General features: G+C 35.2%; 2 pseudogenes; both read left to right on the plus strand.

Moving 5' to 3' along the window:
* The first annotated feature begins 3,187 nt into the window (after window positions 1–3,187).
* LOC120199223 lies at window positions 3,188–4,505 on the plus strand (annotated as a pseudogene).
* Window positions 4,506–4,617: 112 nt separating this feature from the next.
* LOC120199272 lies at window positions 4,618–16,770 on the plus strand (annotated as a pseudogene).
* The last annotated feature ends 1,604 nt before the right edge of the window (window positions 16,771–18,374 follow it).

Genomic DNA, 18,374 nt, shown 5'->3' on the forward strand with positions numbered 1-18,374 from the left:
ATCATCAATGCATAACCAAAAATTCAAAGACAAGTAACCACTTACTCTAGGGTCTTAGTATAGGGATTAACCTACAACTAAACCCTTAATTAACACTTAATGACGCATACCTTAGGAAGAATCAACAACCACTCACAGATGCTAAATGCTCAATCAACCCTTTATTCTTCTCTAATGCAACTCCAACTCAAGCCACTAAACGTACACCTTAAAAAATCATTTCCTAATCAAAATATGCTCAAGAACATAGCAGCATCCTATGTTTCAAAACAAAATGCAAATTCAAATGTAAAGCCGAATATTTCACTAGTTTTGCAACAACGCAACCAAAACTCATCCAAACTAAAATCTACTGATTAAATCTAATTGCACACACTTATAAATTATATTTATATCAGATATAAACCACCAATTCAATGCAAAAGAATAAAATCTCATTTTTTTTAAATGGCTTAAAAGAAGATTAGCTTTAAATCCATAAATCTTGAACAAATTCTACTTATATATTGATATAAGCTCATTTGAAATCATAGCGAGACATCAAAATTCAGCAAGAATCATTAGTTAGGAAACATTTAGGTAAGCGAGAAGTCCAAAAAATCAAACTTTAATTTAACATTTTTCTTTAAGATCATACCATGATCATCAACACATGCAAGATGGATCAAACCACTCTAAAAAGCAAGTTCAAGAGCAGAATTACAAGAGACAATAAGTATTTATTACCTTGATTAAGAAGAAAACAAAGCTTGAAAGAGAAATCATGAAAATTCATAGAGAAAATGGCTTGAAAATTTCGGTGATGACGAGATAAAATAAGAGGAAATTTGAAATAATTTTGATGAAATGAGAAGTGTTTGACTATGTAATTGGAAACAAATAAAAGTTGACTATGAAATTAATAAAATGGAGTTAAAAATCAAGTGAGGAGGAAAGCAAAACTTACGGTTAAAAATGGGAATTTTAGAGGGAAATATGTTATTGGGATAATTGTTTTTGGAGAGTATGAATTTTATTTTATTTTTTCCATTTTAGTCGCTAAAGTCTTAATATCAATTAAACGCAATTAATTCTTCATTTTAAAACCCAAAATATTTTATAAAATCATACTTAAAAGAATTGATTTTAAAATATTTATATTATATTTATTCAAAAATTAATATTTTTTATAAATTACACAACTTCACTTGATTACTCGAAAACGAACATGAGTCTAATATGATTCCTACCAATCCAAAATTTGGGACATTGCAAACACAAGGTCATACAAATATGAATGTAAAAACTCAAAAGGAAGATAAGTACGCTTTATATATTAGTTTATTATACGATGTACAAGGACTTGCAAATAGTAATTGTTTATAATATAATTAGATTTGTATAATGATACGAATCGATGTTTCCTAATTATATTTAAATATAAAATTCATAAATCTCAACTATTCCAGTAAAAATAACTTTTGTAAGTTTTGATAATATAACTGTGTAATAATGAAAACATGTTTAACATACATGCATGTATGATATCACATTGTATAACATTTGTAGTGATGGTCGATATGTATATAAAATTAATAACATGATTATTTTTTTATTTCAACTATATGAATCTATTACGTATATATATTATATATAATTTTTAATTTTTAATTTTAAATTTTAATAAATTATCATTTTATAATTTAGCTTTTGAATTAATTTTTAATAGTTTTTTTAATATTTTATAAGTGTAAGTAATTTATCTTTTACTTTTAATATATTAATATTAAAAAATTTAAAAATTTAATATTTTAAATTTAAAACATTTTTATTTTCCTAAAATTAAATAAACCCGTGAATCTTCTAAAAAATCAATTTTGACATCGAACTCAATAAAAAATAAATTAAGTCCCTGTATCACATCATCATTCACTATAGATTATCATATCATTACTGTAGAGCACTCATGTCAGTATCGTAAACCGTCAAGTAATATCATAATAATTAATGTTTGATTTCATTAGTTAAAAGATTAAATTACTTTTTTCTCGTTTAGAGCTTACATTATGTACAAATAAAAAAATTTAAGACCATTTTTTGTAAAATTTAAAAAAATCATTTTATTTACAAAATTGTGGAAATTGTAGAAAATTTCGGTGCGATATAGATCAAAATAGATAAGATGACGACGGGCCAGGTTAGGATCGAGTTTTTGGTCAATTCGATTAGATATGAAAAATATATATCATCTACCTGAATTTCGTCCAACCCAAAAATTATATATCTTCCATCTGACCCGACTAACCCAGAATATATATATCCTCCCCCGACTCAATTTTTTACAGTATAAATCTGACTTGACCCAACCGAAATAAAAGAAGGACTTAATTAAAAAATAATAAACTTTAAAAGAAACTACATTATTATTCCTGGGTCGGATCGGGTCAAAGTTTCGTCACCCTCTACTCGAACCCGATCCGATCCGACCTGACCTCACCCCTTAAAAAATCCAATTTGACCTAATATGAACCTAATTTAAAAAAATCGGACCCTATTAAATCAGTTTGAATCGATACCTATCGATTTCAAATTAAATTATCATCTTGAAAATAGATATGGAGTCAATTTACAAATATATTAAAAAAGGAATTATTATTTTTTATTAATTAAAATAGAATTATTATTTTGATGGTAGAAATAGTTATTATTTTTACTATTGATCACTCAATTATTTAATCTTTTAACTTTTACTATCTATCTTTAAATTCTGTCAATCAAACCACTTAATTATTTAATTATTATCAATCAAGCCATCAACCTTTAACAATTGACAAAATACTTTAACAATTGACAAATTACTGACGTGATAGTTAAAATAATTGGCATAATTATTCATTTATCCCTCAATACTTTATATTATATCGATTTGATTTTAATTTTAATTTAATTCAATAAATTTAACCCTCTAATGAGATTATGACATGTGTCACAATATGATGGAATAATTTTTTTAATTTAAATTATTTTATTTCCACCTCTGAATCATGTGATGACACGTGCCACAATCGGATTGGATGGAACATTGGTAGTAGATGAAGAAATAACAAAGAGTTTGATGTGGGAGTCGAACCTGTGCAAGGTTGGATTATTACAAACCAACGCCAAAACCACCAAGCCATCGGTTGTTTCTAGAGCTCTCTCAGTCTAGATGTCATTAGTTCACCACCCACCGTTGAGAAAAGGCGACAACCACAACCTCGTTTCGTTAACTTCCACCACCTATGGCCCTTTTTTACCAATCGGCATCCAAAAGCCAAAAATCAACACCACCGCCCAAGGCGACAACTCGCCAGTTCATGCGGACCAAGTCGAGTCATTGTCACCGGACTCAGTCATCAACATGTGGGAACTCATGGATGAACTTGACGATTGCAGCGATTTCGATCTGGGTGACCCTAAATCCCTGTTTAAACGATATTCCACCATTAACAAAGACATTATGAAATCATTTATCTGAAGAAACACTACTTTCAAAGCTTGACCCTAATGTAGTTTCAAGCTACAGAAGAGCTTTATCTTCAAGGCAATTAGTAAATGAATCCAAAGCCCCAATCTCCATATGTACTTCTTCAAGCCCTTCATGTACTTCATCATTATCCTACAGTTGGGTCCAAGTGCCAATCACTGAGTCCAATATCGTTTTATACATCACGAGCTTAAGAGGAAATAGAAAAACATACGAGGATTGTTGTTAAGGTTTCAGAAGCTTTAGAATTGCAATTGATTGGATGGACATTTTAATGGATTCCATGTACATAAATTATTCGCAATCACTACTGGGGGGGGGGGGAAATCATTTGCATGCCTCAAGCATTCACCAGAGAAAACACATTAGCGGGGTTGAAGAGATTAAACGACTCAATGAAAATGGTGCATTATCAAAGCTCTTGCAGGGTTTCCAGTTTGAGATCCCGGGATCGTTTGCGAAGTCTGCGGCAATGCACTGTTCGTGTCGTGCCCCAACTGTAATGGAAGCAGGAAAGTGTTTGAAGAAGATGATAGGTTGAGAAGGTGCCCCATTTTTTTTTCTTTCTTTCATTCATTAAAATATCTTATATCTTATATGTTGCATTTTGAAACCATTAGTGCTTTTAGCTTGATGTTTTGGGCATTTGATTGCAATCCAACCTTGCCATGTTTCAATTCCCACACCGCCAATTTTTATTTCTTTTTTTTACTATCAATTTTTCATTCAATCCGATGCTGACATGTGTAACCATATGATTGGGTGAAAAATAAAATAATTAAATTAAAAAACATCTTACATTTATGGTGTGACACATGTCACAATTTAATTAAAGGATCAAATTTATTAAATTGATATAATATATAAATGTTGATGACTAAATGTATAGTTATGTCAATTCTTTTAATTGATAAAATTAAAATTCATAATAAAATTAAAAAGATAAAATAGATAAGTAGTCAATGTTATAATTTACCTTTTATTTTTATAATATAGTTAAAATACATATAACAAAATAAGTGAACAAGCACATTCCTGAAGTTTCAAGACCTCTCGGTTTTGCCACCCTCTCTCCTTATCAATTGTCCACGTTCCTACACTGCTGCCATGTCTCGTTCCCTTTATAGGACATCGACTCATCAACCAAAACCTCAAAATACAAAGCTATTTCAAAATCCAACACAATAAGAAAACCCTAAATCCCCCACTGTTCCAGGAGAAATGGCTTTGTCGACTACGATAAGAAGAGCCCCTGTATCGAATCTGTTTTCGAAGCTGATCAATAATTCACCACTACGTATCGCTTCAGTGGCCGTGTCTCGCTCCTTCAACACAAAACCTCAGCTCACCAACTCTAACAACGACCATCACTCCGTTGACGTTGAGCACCAATCTGATCGCTCTGTCTCTCGCCCTCGCGATTCTACCCGTTTCTTCTCTGGTAATTGTTTTCTCAATCCTCTGTTTCCGTTTCTTTCTTATTTGTTTGTACTACTCTTTAAATATCATGTTTGATTACCTGAAGCTGTATTGTTTTATATTTTTCTTCTGTAGTTGTTAGGTTTATGTTTTAGATTGATATTTGCTGGTCTAAGTATGCTTTTAGTTATCTACTGGGATTTTCTTTTAATTTTAATTTATGGTGAACTACTAGTTTAGTATTTATATTATTACTTTTATCTGTTTTGATACTTAATTTTTTTTTCAAATTATACTTAATATTTAGTATTTTGTCATTAAAAAAGTAATAGAATTATTGACGTAAAATTTTTAGTTTTTAATGATAATATAACATTGCTTTATAGTGTGATATTTCAACATCATCTATAAGTTTATTACTTTGTGGTGTGATATGTCAATATCATTGTCGTAACCGTCTTTCGGTTGGGCCCCGGTATTGGGCTTCGACTTAGAAAAATGTGGATTGGAGTCGCCACCGATCATTTTAAAACGAATTTAGGTAGGTCGGATACCATCTTACCTGATCTGCGTTTTACCAGAAGTGAATCGGGTTCGGGAGTCGGTTACGGTCAAGGAAGGATTAGCACCCTTGAACCGTCCTTTCGGTACCAATTAATTTGCCGGTTGTCTTTAATTACGAAAATTAGAAAATTTAAATTGAAATTTAGAAATCCGATTCGAATTACTTACCTTTGATCGGTTGAAATTCTTCTAAAAGAAAACTCGAAAATGTTAGATAAAAAAACAATAAACAAATATTAATTGAATTGAAAACAAAAATAGTAATAATAATAACAAGTCAAAATACAGTAAGACGTATGGGGACCAAATTAAAAAAAATAGAATTAACGGGCCAAATTGACATTAAAATGGACTGCAAAAAAATGAAAAAGTTAGGAGCCAATTCACAAAGATAAAAGAAATATAAACCGGGACCAAATTAATTGAATTGTAAATTCGGGGTCAAAATTACAAATAGTGACCAAAATGAAAACCGATCCAAAATACCAGGGACTGCGGAGAGGATTTAAAAATCCTCTATTTGCAAACCAATCCTTCGTAAAACGGCGCCGTTTTGAATCTCGTATTTAAAGCCGGAAATAGGGTTTTGTTTTTTCATTTCTCTCATTTGGCCATTTTTCCTCTCTCTCTCTGCGCTCTCTCTCGTCTCTCTCAATTCTCTCAGCGGAGGAGATGATCAGAACCGCTCCGGGGCCTGAACCGTCGTCCGCTGCCGCCCCGGCCGCCGAAAACAAAACCAAACCTTAGCAAGATGTTCCCCTTAACCCCGTAAACACGAATCCAAGCCTAAAATCCCCAAAAACCCCACCTATCGGAGTAGATCTAAACAAAAAGTCTCGACCTTTTACCTTTCCGACGACCTTTCCGCTTCTGTTCTCGCCGTGCCTGCTCTCGGTTTCCCTTGGCTTCGGCCTTTTTATGTATTTCTTTACTTGTGTTTGGGGTTTGGCTTCAGTGATGTTATTTTGGCTCTGTTTTCGTGTATTTTAGTACTGTTGATGCTGTGTTGATGTTGTGATGTTCTATGTTTTTGTTGTGTTGATGTTCGACGATGGTCTCGTGATGGCGTCGTGTTGGTCGTGTTTTGACTGTGTGGTACTCGATGATGGTTTCTGGTCTTGGTTTTGATTTACTGACTGTATATCTCTGTTGATCGATGATACTTGGTTGATGGTTCTCTGTGGTTGTCTCTTTGGTGTACTGTTCTCGTAATGGTACTGTGTTTGGTTTTGTTTTTTTGGCAGTATGGGTTAATGGTTCTTGTGTGTTTGGCCGATGATCCTGTGGGTCACGATTTTGTGTACCTCCGATGATACCTCCGATGATACCTCCTCCTTCGTCGTGGGTACTGTTGTGTATTTATACAGTCCCGATGGGGGCTGTTTCCGGCTATCTTGGGGTCGATCCCGGATTTTCCGGGGTTCTTGTTACGGGCTGTTGTGATCCCTTGTTCCCCGCCGGCCGCCTCGGGATGGTTCAGTCCCGTTGGTGGCCGGGAAGTGCGCTGGGCACTGACTGTGTCGCTCCCTTCTTTGCGGCGCTGATGACAAACATTGGAAACCCTAGCGTGGAATCCGGGCTGGGTCAGGCCCGTTCGGTGGACTATTTGGATTTGGACCATGGACTGAAAAAAACAAAGAAATAAATTAGAAATATAATAATAATAAAAATAATAATAAAAAATGTTCAAAAGCACATAATATATAAATTAAAAAAATATATTTTTTTTAAAACTATATATTATACGTATTTTCAAAAACGTTTTAAAAAACTATATAATATATGTATTTTTTAAAATTTTTTAAAAGTTATATATTATATATATTTTCAAAAATGTTTTTTTTTAAAAAAAATCATATAACATATAAATGTTTTCAAAATGTTTTCAAAACTATATATTATATAAATTTTCAAAAATGTTTTCAAAATTATATATTATATAAGATTTCAAAAATGATTTTAAAAATTATATATTATCTATATTTTCTAAAACGTTTTTTTAAAAACTGTATATTATATAGTTTTCAAAAATGTTTTAAAAACTATATATTATATACGTATTTTCAAAGATCGGTTGCAAACTATATAATATATATATGTATAAAATAAATAAATAAAAAGATATGGATGAAAATTAGTGTCCACAGCTGCCCCTCTTTGTTCTTTTTCGTGAGACGAAAAATAGGACAAAGATAAAAAGACACAAATTTTCGTTCAGTGGAGTTGAAGAATAACTCCCTGTCGAATTGGGTTGTGGATGGCTCCTCCGTCGCGAAGTCGAGTCCATCTTGAAATGATACGGAATTGAAACCGTAGCTCGAAATTTGAATCGGGATGCGGCTTCTCATTGCCCCACTGTAGTCGACCTTAGTCCCGTTCTTGGTTTAAAGGCTTTGGTTGGGAATTCGACTGGAAAGTAGTTCATTGACCAAATCATGTGGTAGATAGTCCCTCGAGCTGAACGAAATCGAACTCGAAAAGTCTTTGTCGACAGATGGCTTTTCTCGACTTAAGCTATGCTGTCGGAAAGCGATTTTTTTGTCACTAAGGCACTGTTAACCCAGGTGTTCTTCTTGACTTTGAAAACCTTGATTGCAGCCGGACAGTAGTGTGATTGAGGTATCGTTGAGCTGAATAGAGTCGAACTCGACAATTTTATCGACAAATAACCCTTCTTTCCTTGAGCTATGTTGTAAATGATATGACCTCGAAGTTGAGTGTAATCGAACTCGGGGGTCTTTGGCAGATAGCCCTTCTCGACTTAAGCTATGCTGCAAATGATGTGCCGTTGAGCTGATCGTAGTCAAACTCAAAGGTCTTTTGTGACAGATAACCCTTCTAGCCTTGAGTTATGCTATAAATGTTATGCCCTTGAAGCTGAGTGTAATCGAACTTAAGGGTCTTTGGCATATAGCTCTTCTCGACTTAAGCTATACTGCAAATGATGTGCCGTTGAGCTGATCGTAGTCGAACTCAAAAGTCTTTTGTTGGCAGACAACCCTTCTAGACTTAAGTTGTGCTGTAAATGATATGCCTTAGAGCTGAGCGTAGTCGAACTCGAAGGTCTTTGGTTGGCAGATAACCCTTCTGGACTTAAGTTATGCTGCAAATGATGTGCCGTTGAGCTGATCGTAGTCGAACTCAAAGGTCTTTTGGTCACAGATAACCCTTCTAGCCTTGAGTTATGCTGTAAATGTTATGCCGTTGAGCTGAGCGTAGTCGAACTCAAAGGTCTTTTGTTGGCAGACAACCCTTCTAGACTTAAGTTGTGCTGCAAATGATATGCCTTGGAGCTGAGCGTAGTCGAACTCGAAGGTCTTTGGTTGGCAGATAACCCTTCTCGACTTAAGTTACGCTGCAAATGATGTGCCCTCGAGGCTGAGTGTAATCGAACTCGGGGCTCTTTGGCAGATAGCCCTTCTTGACTTAAGCTATGCTGCAAATAGTTTGTTTGAAAAAAAATGGCTTCCCTTAACGAGCCGGAGCCGGTCATGATTCTTCAGGTGATTCCTCTGAGCGAGAACTAAGTAAGACAATCTTTGGATAACTCCCATTTTATGGGAAAGCCCGTTGATGAATTCTGACAACCAAATATCTTCCGTTGTGGAATTGAAATCTGGCTTGAAGACATAAACTGGAAACATATTGCTCATTGTTGAGTTGAGCTGAACTGAATTTGATCTGAATTGGTTCTCGAACCCATCTGAAATTGGTTCTGAGATCTGTAGATATGTAAAGTCGGTTGAGGTGTAGCTTCTTGCTGCTGAATTACACCATCGTTCTTTAAAGGTGCTTGCAAGTCGAGTAGCCTTCATCCTGAAGTCGAAGCTTGACTCAGAAAGCTGCAAAATTATGCATGCTAAAATGATGGATGTGATGCACCTAAGTATGTCTAAGATGCATGTAACATGAATAAATTATGTGTTATTTCTTGGATGGAGTCTCGTGCTTTGTCTGCCAATCTGGTCCATGGAATCGATCGTGCCCCATTTGCTTCTCGAGCTTGGGTTTTACAGACATTTCATATCCGAGATTGTTTTGTTTGAAAATGTTTTTCTCATTTTTCTTGTTTCAGGAGAGAAAATGATAAAAATGCTGTAAAATATTATTCGCAATTGAATCAAATTATAAACGTGAGTTCAAAGAATATCAAAGGAATCAATAGCTCTTTTAACGTTTTCAGAGTTACAACTCTTTGACAAATGTTCAAATGGATGGGTTGGCTTTAGTCTGGCCTCCTTTCTAAGGTTTTGGTAAAAAAAATGTCATTTTTTTTTGAAATATCGAACCATGCTTTGGCATTTCGATTAGGCACGGACAAAATGATGCAACTAACTTAATCAATTACTAGGCCTTCTATTTCGGTTCTCCGAAATCTTTCATTTGTTCAAGTTTTGTAGGCTCCTCTAACAAAGGTAGTGCAGAAACATCGGTCTAAAAAATGAAATTCTTGGGTGCTCGTGTGTAGTTGACTATAACAGGTGTTCCTTAACTCCCTTAGTCCATTTCACCGAAAATTTCTTGCTTAGATAAATTTGATTTAACTTGTCATTATCTGGCTAGCTGAATCCATAAAGCCGGGGTATTTAACCAATTGCCTTAGAGGGACAACTTAATATTATAATCACTCTTATCAAGTTAACTGAAGGGTTCATCTCATCACAGAGTCTTCAGCCTGACAAGAGCAGTGGAGCAAACACCGAATTGCCAAGTGTCCGAGCAATGTCATGGTTTGAACGTAATCTACTCATAAGGCTAGGGCTTTCAAGTTTCCTCTATAACCAATTGCCTTAGCGGAATAGCTCAGTTTTTACAGATTTAATTTCTTAAGATTGTCAAGAAGAACCTGTTATAGCCTAGGTATTTGTTGAAAGTCAAAAATTTCATCTTTAGAGTTCAATTTTCAAGCAACTGACCTAAATTGGATTCACCTACTCGACTCTTTCATTTGTAAAGATCATCATCGTCATTGAACGTCTTAAATAAAAAACATAGTAATTGTCATATGCAAATGATGCCCCGTGTTGTCCGCATCCTACGAAAGGAAAAGGGTATATTGGTTAATTCCAAGAGCGGGGTATGGTGCTTGAGGGTATATTCTGGATAAGGTCAAAGTCCTTGTTTTTAAATCATGTTATTTCATCAAAGATTCATAACTTTGAATCGTTTACAAAGTTTCTTAATTCAAATGATATGCAAAGAATTACAAATTTGCAAATATGATCCATTGCTTAACATCTTTTAAAGTAACATAAATTTGATTAAAATGTTCTTACAAAAACTTGAAAAAAAATGGAAGAAAAACAAAGTCAAACAGAATGCCTCAAATGATGAAATGATATTCCTCACTTGGATGCCCCCAAGTTGTTGAAGTCGATCCAGTTCTGGTTACGCATCTTTTGTACGACCCTCTTAAATGCGTAACAGTTCTCAATTGTGTGCCCTGGGACTCCGCCGTGATATTCACAATACGCATTCTCGTCATACCACTTGGGGTATGGGGGCTTCATGGGTTCTACTGGATATGGTGACACCACATGGGTGTCAAGAAGTTGCTGGTAAAGCTCTTTGTAGGTCATGGGAATTGGGTCGAAATGTTCCTTTTCCCTCCTGGAATCTTGTTTAGAAGTACCTAACGGTACAGCTGCATTTGACTTTGGGCTGGAGATTGTAACACCTTTGCTGGAGTGTTTGATGTTGTTAACCTCTCCATCCCTCTCCCTCATAGGAGGCTTCTTACTGGCTTCCCCATCCTTAATCTTGCCTTGCTTTATAGCCGACTCAATCATTTCTCCGGCCATAACCAAGTCTGAAAAGCTTCCTGATGTGATCGCCACCAGATGCCCGAAGTATGGAGTCTTCAGAGTCTGCACGAAAAGTTTCCGGGTTTCCTTTTCATCTAACGGTGGATGAACTTGCACAGCCAAGTCCCTCCATTTTTGTGCGTACTGCCTGAAACTCTCGTTATGCTTCTTTTCCATGTTTTGTAGCATAACTCGATCTGGCCTTATGTCATTGTTATGCTTGTATTGTTCCAGAAATGACTTGGCCAGGTCCTTCCAGGTCTTGATATTTGATCGGCTTAGCTGGTTGTACCACCGAATGGCTGAGCCCGACAGACTATCCTGAAAGCAGTGGATCAGGAGTTGGTTGTTTCCTCCATATCCTGTCATCTTTCGGCAGAACATGGTGATGTGAGCGGATGGGCAACTATTCCCGTCAAACTTCTCGAACTCCGGGGACTTAAATTTCGGGGGAAGAACCAAGTCCGGGACTAGACTAAGTTCTGTTGCATCGATTTCATGGTAGTCACGGTCTCCTTTGACTATATTCATTTGGTCCTCCAATTGTTTGATTTTTTCCTCCATCTTCCTCGCTTTTTCCTCTTCGTCCAAATCCGGTACATGGTAATAACCCGGATTGTTCTTAGGGTTAAATACAGAGGACGAGGGCTTTACTTTTGCAGCAGATGAGTCCCCTCGAAGTTCTGGTAGGATTTCAGGTGAGATAACCACTTGCGGGGTAGGTTGTATAGTTACCCCTTCCGGTGAACCTGCCCCGGGCGCACTGGTCTGTTGTAGGCCAACTAACTTGGCAACGATCTGATCAACCAAGGACTCTTGGTTCTTTGTGATTGTTTCCAGAGTATTTCGACTGTTCTGGTTTATCTTGTCTTCTAGCTCCTTCTGTAGTTTTAACATATTCTCCTCGATTTGTGTAATTCTGGCTTCCATCCTCTTCTTCTTCAAACGAGTGTTATGTGGATGGGGTGTGTCCAATGCTTGAGGCGGTGTATCCAGTATTTACTTCTTTTGATGAGACATGTATATGTTAGTTAATGTGAATGCAAAGAAAATAACAAAATGCAAAGAAAATAACGAAATGCAAAATGCATGATGCATGAAATGTCCGAGGCATTGATCCAAAAAAATGTGCCTGTTATTCTGAATAACCCTCATTGGTGACAAAAGTGTTACATCTGAAGAGACAAAAAACTTTTTTGATGGTACAAATCCTGTACAGCTTCTGACAAATTGATTCGTCTTTTTCACTAGTTGAATATCCTGTCGAACCATTCCGGCTCCTTTGGCTAAAATGTGCAAATAATGAGATGCTTGCCCCAAAAAAAAAGATCTCGAAGGACTGCATCTCCGACTTTCACTTTCTACCGAGCTTGTTCCAAACGAAAGTGTCTTTGGAGCCTTCCATCCGAAGTTTGTTCATCAATTAATGGTCTGCAGCTTAGCTGGGGTTCCGCCACTTGTTATCGTAGTTTTCAAAAGGAGTTTCTGGGCCAGCAACATTTTCCTCGTCTTGCCCCTGCAACCTTTGCCTCTGAGTATTCTTTGAGCACGGCTGGACTTCTGAGCTTTTTATCTCTTTGTATTATAACCCCTTTGTCCATTAATACAAATTATTCATGTTTAACAAACACATTTTTTGTGGATCAACATATCGTTTTAAATGATGCAAACGATGAACATAAAATAAAAGAGAACAAAAAAAAATAAAAGGGTTAGTGAGGTAAATCAAAACAATAATAAAAATGAAAAATGCTACCCCACATGATATCTACCCGAACATGCTTAATATTCCTACACAGACATGATTTCTATCCCGCATGCTAATTTCAAACAAATCCTAGCCGCATGTTTGTCTAGTTCGCATGCTTTGAACAGAAAATAAAGCAGGAAATAAAACAGCCTAGGGTTTGGAATGAGGTTTCGGGGTGGGCTCTAATTCCCTGTACTCTCCCGGTTTAGGTTCTAAAAGGTACTCGAGTTCTCCTTGCCGGTGCCTCCTTGGGCTTACCAGACCCTTAGTCCTAAACCCATCACAGGCTTGTGTGGACTAAGTTAAACTCGAGGGGACACATTCCCTTATGCCCGCACGGTGAATAAATTCACACGAAGACATAAGGTATATGAATCCCGAAGGCTACTTGCTAGGCATATGCGGTGAATAAATTCACACGAATGCGTCGCTTTCACCCCCACTTAAAAGGGTTCGGAGCTCGGGTATAGAGCCTGAGATGAAACTTTTCGAAAATCTGAGATCATTGAAAAAATGTTAGTACAACTATTTACTTGGAAAAATAATCAAAGGGAAAATAATTGGAATCGAATAAATAAATTAAAATTTACAATTTACAATTTTCGCATAAAAAGACAACCGAAAATTAATTCTGGCCTGACTCACTTACCTGTCCCCAGCGGAGTCGCCAAGCTGTCGTAACCGTCTTTCGGTTGGGCCCCGGTATTGGGCTTCGACTTAGAAAAATGTGGATTGGAGTCGCCACCGACTATTTTAAAACGAATTTAGGTAGGTCGGATACCATCTTACCTGATCTGCGTTTTACCAGAAGTGAATCGGGTTCGGGAGTCGGTTACGGTCAAGGAAGGATTAGCACCCTTGAACCGTCCTTTCGGTACCAATTAATTTGCCGGTTGTCTTTAATTACGAAAATTAGAAAATTTAAATTGAAATTTAGAAATCCGATTCGAATTACTTACCTTTGATCGGTTGAAATTCTTCTAAAAGAAAACTCGAAAATGTTAGATAAAAAAAACAATAAACAAATATTAATTGAATTGAAAACAAAAATAGTAATAATAATAACAAGTCAAAATACAGTAAGACGTATGGGGACCAAATTAAAAAAAATAGAATTAACGGGCCAAATTGACATTAAAATGGACTGCAAAAAAAATGAAAAAGTTAGGAGCCAATTCACAAAGATAAAAGAAATATAAACCGGGACCAAATTAATTGAATTGTAAATTCGGGGTCAAAATTACAAATAGTGACCAAAATGAAAACCGATCCAAAATACCAGGGACTGCGGAGAGGATTTAAAAATCCTCTATTTGCAAACCAATCCTTCGTAAAACGGCGCCGTTTTGAATCTCGTATTTAAAGCCGAAAATAGGGTTTTGTTTTTTCATTTCTCTCATTTGGCCATTTTTCCTCTCTCCCTCTGCGCTCTCTCTCGTCTCTCTCAATTCTCTCAGCGGAGGAGATGATCAGAACCGCTCCGGGCCCTGAACCGCCGTCCGCTGCCGCCCCAGCCGCCGGAAACAAAACCAAACCTTAGCAAGATGTTCCCCTTAACCCCGTAAACACGAATCCAAGCCTAAAATCCCCAAAAACCCCACCTATCGGAGTAGATCTAAACAAAAAGTCTTGACCTTTTACCTTTCCGACAACCTTTCCGCTTCTGTTCTCGCCGTGCCTGCTCTCGGTTTCCCTTGGCTTCGGCCTTTTTATGTATTTCTTTACTTGTGTTTGGGGTTTGGCTTCAGTGATGTTATTTTGGCTCTGTTTTCGTGTATTTTAGTACTGTTGATGCTGTGTTGATGTTGTGATGTTCTATGTTTGTTGTGTTGATGTTCGACGATGGTCTCGTGATGGCGTCGTGTTGGTCGTGTTTTGACTGTGTGGTACTCGATGATGGTTTCTGGTCTTGGTTTTGATTTACTGACTGTATATCTCTGTTGATCGATGATACTTGGTTGATGGTTCTCTGTGGTTGTCTCTTTGGTGTACTGTTCTCGTAATGGTACTATGTTTGGTTTTGTTTTTTTTGGCAGTATGGGTTAATGGTTCTTGTGTGTTTGGCCGATGATCCTGTGGGTCACGATTTTGTGTACCTCCGATGATACCTCCGATGATACCTCCTCATTCGTCGTGGGTACTGTTGTGTATTTATACAGTCCCGATGGGGGCTGTTTCCGGCTATCTTGGGGTCGATCCCGGATTTTCCGGGGTTCTTGTTACGGGCTGTTGTGATCCCTTGTTCCCCGCCGGCCGCCTTGGGATGGTTCAGTCCCGTTGGTGGCCGGGAAGTGCGCTGGGCACTGACTGTGTCGCTCCCTTCCTTGCGGCGCTGATGACAAACATTGGAAACCCTAGCGTGGAATCCGGGCTGGGTCAGGCCCGTTCGGTGGACTATTTGGATTTGGACCATGGACTGAAAAAAACAAAGAAATAAATTAGAAATATAATAATAATAAAAATAATAATAAAAAATGTTCAAAAGCACATAATATATAAATTAAAAAAATATATTTTTTTTAAAACTATATATTATACGTATTTTCAAAAACGTTTCAAAAAACTATATAATATATGTATTTTTTAAAATGTTTTAAAAGTTATATATTATATATATTTTCAAAAATGTTTTTTTTTAAAAAATCATATAACATATAAATGTTTTCAAAATGTTTTCAAAACTATATATTATATAAATTTTCAAAAATGTTTTCAAAATTATATATTATATAAGATTTCAAAAATGATTTTAAAAATTATATATTATCTATATTTTCTAAAACGTTTTTTTAAAAACTGTATATTATATAGTTTTCAAAAATGTTTTAAAAACTATATATTATATACGTATTTTCAAAGATCGGTTGCAAACTATATAATATATATATATGTATAAAATAAATAAATAAAAAGATATGGATGAAAATTAGTGTCCACAATCATCTATAAATTTTATGTTTATATCGACCCGGAATCAAAATGAATTTTTTTGAAAGAAAATAAAATTTAGATACTAAAGTAGAATGAAAGTAGTAATTTAAATATTATACGTGTATTTTTCCCTTTAATTTAATAAGACAATCCTGTATTACAATCTTTATTACCATCCATGCTTTCTTATTTTTAAAGTTGAATTTTTGCTATAAGGAATGGGACTTTTAATGTTTTGCTGCGGAGGATATACAGTAATCTAGTAAATGCTTTCTAAAACATCAAATTAATTACAGTTTTGCAGATTTTATTTATAAGCAAGGGAATTGCTTTAAAATCACACTACAGTAATAGATGATATATATTTTTGGGTGCAGACGTTTTGGATCCATTTTCTCCTACAAGAAGCCTGAGCCAGGTCCTGAACCTAATGGATCAGTTCACGGACCATCCTTTCCTCTCATCCCCCGAGTTTGTCCTCGAGGAAAGGGTGGGACGTGCGGGAGGACAACAATGCTCTTTCTTTCCGCATTGAAATGCCGGGTCTTAGCAAGGAGGATGTTACGATCTCGGTGAAACAGAACACTCTCATCATCAGAGGAGAAGGCGGGAAAGAATGGAACGACGACGATGAAGATAGCGGTAGGCGCTACTCGAGCAGACTCGACCTTCCACCCACCATGTATAAGTTGGATGACATAAAGGCTGAGATGAAGAATGGGGTATTGAAAGTGATTGTGCCTAAGGTGAAAGAGGAGGACAGGAAGGATGTGTATCAAGTCACCGTTGAGTGATAATATATATTTTCTTTATAGAGGTTTCTTGTTGGTAGAGATAAAAGGGAACTAATTAAGGAGAGTTTTTTGCTGCTTTAATGTTATGGAGAGTTGTTTAATACGTTTAGCACTGTAATCCTGAGTCTTAATTTCGTGGGTTAAAAATAAACTTAAGGTTAGGGAGTTCCGCTATTTCAAAGATAATTAATTAGTTGCTAGCTTAATTTTTGGGCACATGTAAAAGAAAGAGTGAAGGTCAAGGTATAATTTTTTTTTTGAAAAATGGGTAATGGTCAAGGTATAATTAACTTGACACTTTAAATGGTAAAGGCACACCAATGGTCTTAGACCTAAAATTGATTCATAATCTTCTAAGAAGGATTTGTTATAATGTTTGTACATATATGGGTTTTAATCAAATATCATTTATTAAAACAATATTTTTAAATTAATATTTATTTTACATTAATTTTGGAGTTGATAGTGTCGAAAAGACGGGAGAGACTTCCCTTCCAAATTTCACAGAAAATATAAAAGATAAAATTAAAGTTGCAATTCAAATTTTATGTAATTAGCATACTTTTATCTATGAATTTATTTTTATTTTAGGAATAATATGATACTTTTATAATCATTTTATCAATATTCTGTAATTAAAAATGAAAATATTTAGATTAGATCTAAAACACATTTTAATCCCATACATATAATAGAAAACTTATTTTTTTAATTAAAAAATGTTTTATTATTAATTAAATGTTATTAAATGTTATTTAATTAATATTAATATAATTATTTTGAGTTAATAAAATGAGTATTATAATGTAAAAAATCTATCCCGATTAATTATAGCATATTTAAAACAAAATAAGATGTGAGTATATATTTTTTTGAGTGTTTAAATAAATTATAATTAACAATTATTTCTACACTTATTAAGAGAGAGAGATTAAAGGTGTACCTCTTTCGAATAGAGACTGCATAACTATTTTAGAGGATGTTTCACTTCAATCAAGTTTCTTAGTTATAAACATGTTATTATAACTGATATCAATGTTGACGATTGGGTTGTATTGGGTCATAGTTTTCTTGCAAAGATCTCAGATGAGTTTAATAGTGTTGGATCTCATTGACGTGATTGCAACAAAACTTCGACAAGCTAGATGAAGATTACTTTGAAGAGGACACGTGCATTCACGCATGCTTATATTATGTAAAATCATAGGTGAACTCTAATGTTTGACAAATATCTCAATTAAGTGTATGCAATGTGTTTATCTTATAGATTTTAGAGGAAAAAATATGTTCAGTAGAGTAGAGGATAGAAAATTTTGTCATTTTGTAGAGAAATATTGATGTGAGTACACCAATGCCACCTTCAAAGGATATGGAAGTAATGCCACAAGGACCAATAACTCGATCAAGAGCCAAACTTTTCAGGGAAGCTCTTACTACCAAATGCATTAAAACCTTTGAATCATTTAGAAATGCATCCCCAAACAATAGATTATATAATATGTTTTATGTTGACATATAATATAATCTATGAACCACATATTTATATCTTATATTACTTAGCTTATAAATGCTTTCTTTTGTAGGTACATGTTCGGCCACATCATGGG

The sequence above is a fragment of the Hibiscus syriacus genome, unplaced genomic scaffold, assembly GCF_006381635.1.
Source record: "Hibiscus syriacus cultivar Baekdansim isolate YM2019G1 unplaced genomic scaffold, ASM638163v2 tig00005406_pilon, whole genome shotgun sequence".
Classification (NCBI taxonomy): domain Eukaryota; kingdom Viridiplantae; phylum Streptophyta; class Magnoliopsida; order Malvales; family Malvaceae; genus Hibiscus; species Hibiscus syriacus.